The following is an 8,558-nucleotide window of genomic DNA, read 5'->3' as shown; positions in this document are numbered from 1 at the left end:
ACATTGTTTTCTTGATTCTATGACACAAATAGAAGCTGCATCATGAATTTATTAATAGGCTTTTTGAGAAAAACAATGTGCATGTTTGGTTTTTGTTGTTTTACTTTAATTGAACAAAAATACCATAATCTTCTATACTAATAAAAGGGTAATATGCTCTGGACATCCGTCTTTCCTGACAAAGCTGGAGCCAGAGCGAAGCTGCCCAGGTCCCAGGCCAGGGTGAAACTGCATGGGTCCCTGGGTGAGCTGTGCCCACATCTACAGTGCCCGGGACCAGACAGCCCACAAGATCAGCCTGGCCAAGTTCACCTAGGGCAAGTGCTTCACCTCATCGTGACTAACCTGGTGGCCCAGGGTCTGGACATCCTGCTGCTGGACGTCATCAACTTCAGCTTTCCAGTGGAGGGCAATCTCTTCCTGCACCCCGTGGGTTGTGTGGCCGGGCTGGCCAAAGGGCACAGCCTACTCCTTAGTGGCCCCAGATGAGGTCCTCAACCTGCTGGACCTGCACCTGTTCCTGGGCCCTGCCCTCACCCTTGCCCTCTCCCACAAGGAACTCTCAGGTGCAGTTAGTGTGGACAGAATGCTAGACCGGGTGCCACAGAGCATAGTGGACGATGAGGACTCTGGCCTGCGGAACACTCTGGAGATGTCACTGCAGCTGCGAACCTGGGCTGTGTGGCTGACAATGCCCAGCAGCAGTATGTGTGCTGGTGGCCGGCACCCTTGCCAGAGTCCATCAAACGGGCCAAGGAGCTGGATCTCGCAGGGCTGGGCCTGCACCCTCCTCTTCAGCTCGAGCTTCAGGGAGGAGCTGCAGCAGTTGAGACTGGTGGACGCATCAAGCAGTACCACTCATGAGCAACCATCTTTGAGATCAATACCTCCAGCCGGGACCTGAGCAGCCAGGTGATGCAGCCAAGCAGCAGAAGGACTGCAAGGCCATCGCCAGCTTCCAGCAGGGCCCGCAGGAGCGGCAGGAGGGCCAGGCTGGCTCAGCCCTGAGCTGCTCAGGGCAGCAGGTGGAGCAGCCTGGGAAAGAGAAGGAAAAGGAGGAGGAGGGAGAGCATGGAGGACATCTTTGCAGAGGCTGTGGGCTGGAAACGGCAGCAGCCAGGACCTGAGTGGGGAGCCAAGAGGTGGAATGAAGAGGCCTGGCTGCTGGACCATGATTGCTATGTCCCATTCCAGCCCAAGGACTTCGACAGTGAAGGGGGCCTGAGGTCGGTAGGGACAGGGGCGCCTTTGAGCAGCAGGTGGCTGGTGCTGTACTGGATCTGATGAAGGACGAGGCCCAGAACCTGACCAGGGGCCAGCAGTAGCTCAAGTGGGACCAGAAGAAGTGATTTCTGGGACAGTCAGGACAGGAGGACAAAAAGAATATCAAGACAGAAAGTGGTTCATACATCAGCAGCTCCTACAAGTGGGACCTCTACCAGAAGTGGAAGCAGAAACAGAAAATCGCCATACATTCAACGCCTGAGCCCCAGTGGGCCGCCAGCAGTTAGCCCTGTCGGAGGCATTATTTTGGCTGGATCCAGTCAGGGCATGTGCAGGGGGCAACCAATTGATGTGTCTTTCTCAAGTCCATGTTTCTCTCTCTGTCTCTCGCCTTCCCTTCTACTCTAAAAATCAATGCGAAATGTCCTCAGGTGAGGATTAACAAAAAAATAATATGCATACATTCATACATATATAAAAATACATGGATATTGGGGGACTAGAGGGCAGGGTGTCCTTCCGGACAAAGCCACCATGGCGGGCCAAGGGAGAGGCAGTTAGATGTGACCAGGCCAGCAGGGGAAGGCAGTTAGGGGAGACCGGGCCTCTGTTCCAAATATAATGTTTGGCATTTTTTAACTCTTGGAATTTGTCACCCAAAGATTAGAAGAAACCTTATAGGATGGGATTAAACAGTATGGATTAATAACTGCACTGAAATTGTGTTTGTTATTAAGCAAAAAGCAACAAATAGCACATTTTTAAAGAAAGATGTCTTCATATTAAAACAGTTGTAGCTATTTCAAAAGTAGTAAATACAGACTACTATTACTTAACCACATTTTAAGGGTTTTTAAAGGTTCTAATTTTCAAGTTCTCTCAACATGAGATTGAATTTTTAAAATGTAACATTGATCTATAATATTTGTACAACTTGCTATGTATTCTAATTCTAGCAGATTTTCTTAGTTCTTATTTCCTACCTGCAGTCTTTCTTTACACATAGTTCATTAAAAAGAAGCATGGGGATATTTTTAAGGTTGTGGGGGTGGATTACAAAAAATAGGCCTGCAATATATCTGCCTCAAAACTTGCACTAAAAAGATTATGTCAATTTATTCATTTGATTTTGACCTAAAGTCATCAACTGTCTCTTCAAATGATGCAGACTTTATAGAGGCAATGAGGAACCAGTATCTAGACTCCCAAGTGTGCCCACAGATACCTCTTTTTGAGATGCTAATAAAGAGGTCATTGGTTTCTGTTTGTTTCCTGAGTTTTAAACACACACACACACACACACACACACACACACACACACACACCCCAATAGTTCAAACAAATTCCTTGTTTGAGTCTAAAGGCTTAGTCTTTGGATGAGGAAGTCTTTGCACTGACTCGCTACCTGCCTTGCCTCCAGGGACCCATCTCAAAACCCTCCTGCTCTTCAGAGGTCTCCTTGCCCTGTGAGCCTGTCCTGGGGACTTTAAGAAAATTTTACCAAGCTGTTTTTCCTTCCCTTTTATAAAGGTTTTAAAAGTCAAAATCTTTTTTTTAATGGCAATTTAACATGCAGGCTATTTTGAAGCCTACACAATCTGAGACTCCACAAATAAAGGTTCTTATAGCACTTTCACCCACGTGGTCCATATGGTATATTTTGGATAGGCAAAATGTTAAATATAAGTTTTAATAAATGCAGTAGGCTAAATGAAATCAAGAAATTCCATTGCATTTTTCTGTTTAACCATGATTTTTGCCTCATTGTCCCAAATGAAGACAGACAATCTTGAGCATGTGTGTGTGGAGGGCGAGGGGGGGGCAGGGAGGGAGCAGGGAGGCAGGAGTGGGGGGGAGGGGGACAATCAGTCTGCTTATTTTTTTTTTTACCACTTTGTAGATACATATTTTAAGTTTCAACTCTACCATTTCATTTGTAGTCTGTTTTTTTCTTTATTTAGATTTTTAACCATCTCTTTTTTCTCTTTGTTCATAGACTCATAACATGGCTCAAATATGCAGAGATGAAGTAGGGAAATAATGTTCCTGGATAGTGACTATCAGGTATGTTTGCAGAAGGCAGAGACCAGACTTGCCTTGGACTCATGATTCATGTGATGTGAGTTACCATCTGGATGACTGTGGTGGTTTGTTGTGTGATTTAAGAATAACAATATGATTGTGTAGTGAAAAGAAAAGTTAAAAAGAAATATATCTTTGTTATTTGATTTCAAGCATATTCATAAAGAGCCTTCGACACTGACAAAAGAGCAACACTCAGGCACTCTATTTGTCAAGTAACATCAAACATCTGGATGAAAACTGACAAAGAAGAATCAAACAAATTATCTATCATTGAATAGTATGAAGTGAAGCACTCAGGTCTTTGGAAACATCAAACAATCTTTTGATGAATGTATCTCTCTTTGAAACTAAAATTCTATGAAGACTGCTTTGTGTTCTTACATAAAAATAATAGTGCCTATGACACAGAAGGACACAGAATTATAGAGAAATTGAAGAACACTGGAAAAGCTATCCCAAGGCTGGCATATCCTCTGGCAGAGAAGACAGGAAATGGTGAGATTCTATAAGAGGTAATTCTTGGGAAATGGAATAACATACACCACTATAGAGAGACTAACAGCTAACTTTACTGAGGGCTTGTTGGTATATAGTTGTTCATAGTATTTTCTTACAATCTTTTATACTTCTGTGGTGTCCAACAAGCAGGACAATGTGGATAAAATGGACAAGTTCCTAGAAAAATACAATCTTCCAAAACTGAATAAGGAAGAATCAGAAAACCTGAATAGGCCAATAATAACTTTGCCTTTCCCACCATAATAAGCCTGACTCTAAAGGTTAGGATACCAATGTGGGGATTCTGCCAAGCTGCTGAGTATGTCTATTCCAATTATTCCTTTCACAACTAGGGAAATAATCACAGGATGTGTTCAGGAACACACTAAACCTACTTTGAGATGGACCTAAGCTAAAACTTCATTGATCACCTGACCTCTATAAGTCCCTACTCTGCTGGTGAACCACAGTGACATGTAGGGTCTCCTTGAACTGGGGACAACTCAGAGACAGTATCCAATTGTCCCCGAAGGTTTTAATTATTTCTTTTTGCCCAGTATACATTTATCCTAGTAAAAAGCTGTTGGTCCTTGTGAGGAAGGCTATGAAAAAGATTTATAGTATAAATTTTCAGTATTGTATCAGGGTCTTCCTCAAGGAAATTGCCTCTTTTTCTTTTTACTCTTCATTCAAGGATATGTTTTTATTGATTTTAGAGAAAGGGGAAGGGAGAGAGATGGGAGGAAGCATTGAAGTGAGAGAGAAACATCAATCAGTTGCCTTCCATATGCCCTGAACCAAGGAGTGAACCTGCAATATAGTTATGTGCCCTGACTGAAAATCTAACCCACAACCTTTTGGTGTATGAAACAATGCTCCAACCAACTGAGCCACTGGGTCAGGATGGATTGCCTATTCTTTTTTTTTCTTCTTTTTTTTTTAATTGATTTTTTTACAGAGAGGAAGGGAGAGGGATAGAGAGTTAGAAACATCGATGAGAAACATTGATCAGCTGCCTCCTGCACACTCCCCACTGGAGATGTGCCCACAACCAAGGTACATGCTCTTGACCAGAATCGAACCTGGGACCCTTGAGTCCACAGGCCAACGCTCTAACCACTGAACAAACTGTTTAGGGCGGATTGCCTATTCTTTATTCAAGAAGTTCTAGATCTGAGAATTGGTCCAAATTCATTGAGAAGCTGGGACTCTCAGTTTCTGTGATTCAGATTAGACTTTTTTACTTGACCTAGAACTTTTCTGCTTGTACAGCTTAAGTAATAATTTAGCAGGCTTTCTATCTATTTCACATCTAGAAGCACTCTCACCAACTAGCCAATGCTGTAGATCTATGAGTCAGACTACCTCACTTCTTGTGACTGAGTACTGCTTTAGGTTTCCCAATTCAGTGATAGCAGATTCTATGGGAAGGCCTGACCTGCAGAGAACCACTGTGGAGCTCCTCAAGGATGATATATTTTCCCTAACAAATTTATTTCTCATAGTTGTAATGAAAGGTGTGTTTTATGGAGACTAAATGTAATGAATAGGTCCTAAATGACAAGTTCATCCTAACATTCCAAATTCCCTAAGCTTTTGAATGCCATCGTCTACAATAAACCAAAGCAGGTCCAGCATTTCCAGTTTGCTCACTATAGGCCACCTTTTTGATTCATGTTTAGTCAACCAATCACGCAAACTACTAGAGCCTCTTCTAACCCCTCAAGCTACCATATTGAAAGGAGAATCACATGGAAAGTCTCTACAGTTTTCTTAATCAATGCAGGCTTAATTCCACCTGATAGAGATGGAAAGGCTGCTTCTACTGGCAAAGAAGGTTCATCAGAATTTAGGGACTCTATGTCCACAGCTTTATCAAGATCTTCCCACACATACCCATTCCAACTTTTAGGATACCATTCCTTCCCAACCAGTGCCCTCACTTAAACTGTATATAACCTTCAAGGCTTTGTAGCTCAGCAACTTACAAGATGAGATTCTGGGTTTGGTTTTCAGCAATCTCTGTCTGGTGATTACAGGAAACGGAAGACATGGAAGCCCTTAGGTGATTTATGTGGAACTTGAGATAGGAATTCAACTCCCTGAGCTTACTCTTTTCTTTCCCCACTTTGTCCAACACCATTAGGAGCAACCAGCCAATATTATTATACCCATTAGTTTGACACAAGCTTGTTTGAAAGTAATAAGAAACTTTACTTCTTATACTGTTTGATTAGGACTATTCAGTGGTAATATTTTGAGTATTTCTATTTCAAGATCATGCAATAGACTATATGTGATCCCTTTACTACTGGCAATTGAGTCAATAGAGTTTTTAAATATAATTAAATTATATTTCCAGGAACCCCAGAATAAAGTCTGAAGATTTATCCTTAAGATTATGTTCCTTTAGAATCACCTTTAGTACCAAAATCAGTATAAGTCCAGTTTTTTTCAAGAAACAAAATCAATAGGATGTGTGGATTAGTGATATCCAGAGTATATATGGAGATTTATTACACGAAATTGGTTCATGCAATTATGGAAGCTGGCAGGTCTAAATTTTCAGTGTGGGCTGGCAGATGAAAGACCCAGGAGAGCCAAGGTGCAGTTCAGTCTGAAGGCCATCTTCTGCAAGGTTTCCTCCTCTCTCTGGGGAGGCCAGTCTTTTTGTTCTATTCAGATCTTCAGTGATTGGATGAGGGACCATCCATAATATAGGGGACAATCTACTTATTCAAAGTTCACAAATTTAAATGTTAATCTCATCCCCAAAACATCCTCTAAGTTGATACACAAAATTAAGTATCACATCTGGGGAACTTTACAAAATACTGATGCTTAAGTCTCATCCTCAGTGGTTTCATTTCATTGGTTTAAATGAGTTCTGAGCATCCAGATATTTAAAAGTCTCTCCAGTGATGCTATTGTGCTGCTAAAGTTAAGGACCTCTTGATTAGATCAATTGAGATTTACATCCTTGGGACTGGAGATGGGTTCTGGAAGCACAGGACCTCCTAATGCCTGAACAAAATTGAGATTAGTAAGAAATAAGTAGGTATCAGTACCACAGCATCTAGATTGAGATTAAGAATTTACCATCTCTGCCACAGGTTTTGAAAATAAATTCTGTTTCTAATTGATTTTATTACTCATTAATATCTTCTATCATCCTTATTTTATATGGCTATTTAAATTAATTAAAATACATAAAATTAAATATTCAGTTTCTTAATCAAACTAGCTTCTTTTTAAGTACTCAGTATGACATGTGGCTAGCAACTAGTGTGTCAGACAGTGGACATATAAGATATCTCATCTTTGCAGAGTTTTTGGGCAGCTCTGATATAGCACTGTTTAGTAGTCTCTGTGCCAAAACTGAAGCGAGAGATAAAAACACACTACTGCCCTAAGGATTTCAAGATGGTAGCAAATTAAGTGGAAGCTACAATGACATTATCCCAAGGTGAAACTGGAATTACAACTAAAATATAGCAATATTATCCTGAATAACCAACTGAAGACTAGCTGGAGAGAACCCTCAACCAAGGATGTAAGGTGGAGAGCACATAGAGACTAGGAGGAAGTGCAGAGGTGCAAAAGTTATGCTGGTGCTCCCACAGGCAGCAGCTGAAGTTACAGAGTGATATCTCAGTTGTAGGTGGTTCCCACTGAGAACGCTGGGTTCTAAACCCCGAGTGGGGCTCGCCATCCCAGAGCACCAGAACTGAGAAAGGTGCTCACAAAACATCTGGCTCTAAAAAGCAGCAGGGAATCTGTATGCCAGAGAGAGATGTCTAGAAATGCAGGCACAATCTTAAAGAGCCAACACACAAAATTTCATGTTCAGCCACTCACCTTGGTCTTGAGCAGAGGGAGAGCAGAGTGGACTAGAGCTGTGTAAGGAGATTCCAGGGTTGGTGGCTCTGGAGATAGAGCTCAGAGGGCAGCCACATGGTTTCCTATGCTGAGTCATTCCCCCATGCTGCAGAAGACATCTTTCTCAAGCAGAGCTTCACTAGCCAGGCAGCTTTTACCTGGGGAGATAGCAATTGTGCCAGTCATTGGAAAACCTCTCGCTCCACCCTATGGAGTTTAAACCTTGCTATGGTCTACAGCCTGAGGCTCACTAAGAGACAGAATGGCAATCAGCCTGCAGGCAGAGATGGATCTCTATATATTTTGAGTCTTTGCCTGATCTGATTCTGGGCCTGGGGATATAAAAAGCAGACTTTGAGGTAAATCTTAGTCCTTTCCAAAGGCACCCAGCTCCAACAAAGGAAGTCACAAGTTGTGGATCACTGATAACTCCAAACAGGGCACTCAGAGCCAGTCTGACTATGTCCTGCACTATAGACCCTCCAAAAAGACTGAGTCATAGTAGATCTACATAATACATAGAAACAAACCCAAATAGGCAGCCAAAAACAAGCCCCAAATGAACAAAAAGAGAATTCTCCAGAAGAAGAGCTAACTGAAATGAAGATAAGCAATTTATCAGTTATAGAGCTCAGAGTAATGAATACAAGGATGCTCAAAAGCATGAGAAAAGTTATAGGAACTATGAAAAATGACCGGTAAGAAATGAAGAATGACATAGCAGTAATAAAGAATACATTGGAAGGAATAAACAGCAGATTAGAGGAAGCTGAGGATTGGATGAGTGAATTAGAAGACAAGATAGAAAATATCATTGAATCAGAGACACCCCCCCACACACACACAAAAAAAACAACAACAAAAAAAAAACA

At 41.9% G+C, this 8,558-nt stretch overlaps 1 pseudogene; it reads left to right on the top strand.

The window, feature by feature from the left end:
* The first annotated feature begins 232 nt into the window (after positions 1-232).
* LOC132229694 (ATP-dependent RNA helicase DDX54-like) lies at positions 233-1,511 on the top strand (annotated as a pseudogene).
* Positions 1,512-8,558: the final 7,047 nt, after the last annotated feature.

The sequence above is a fragment of the Myotis daubentonii genome, chromosome 3 (genome assembly GCF_963259705.1).
Source record: "Myotis daubentonii chromosome 3, mMyoDau2.1, whole genome shotgun sequence".
Lineage (NCBI taxonomy): Eukaryota > Metazoa > Chordata > Mammalia > Chiroptera > Vespertilionidae > Myotis > Myotis daubentonii.
The sequence above is the reverse complement of the archived record's forward strand: the minus strand, read 5'-3'. Positions and strand labels throughout refer to the sequence as shown.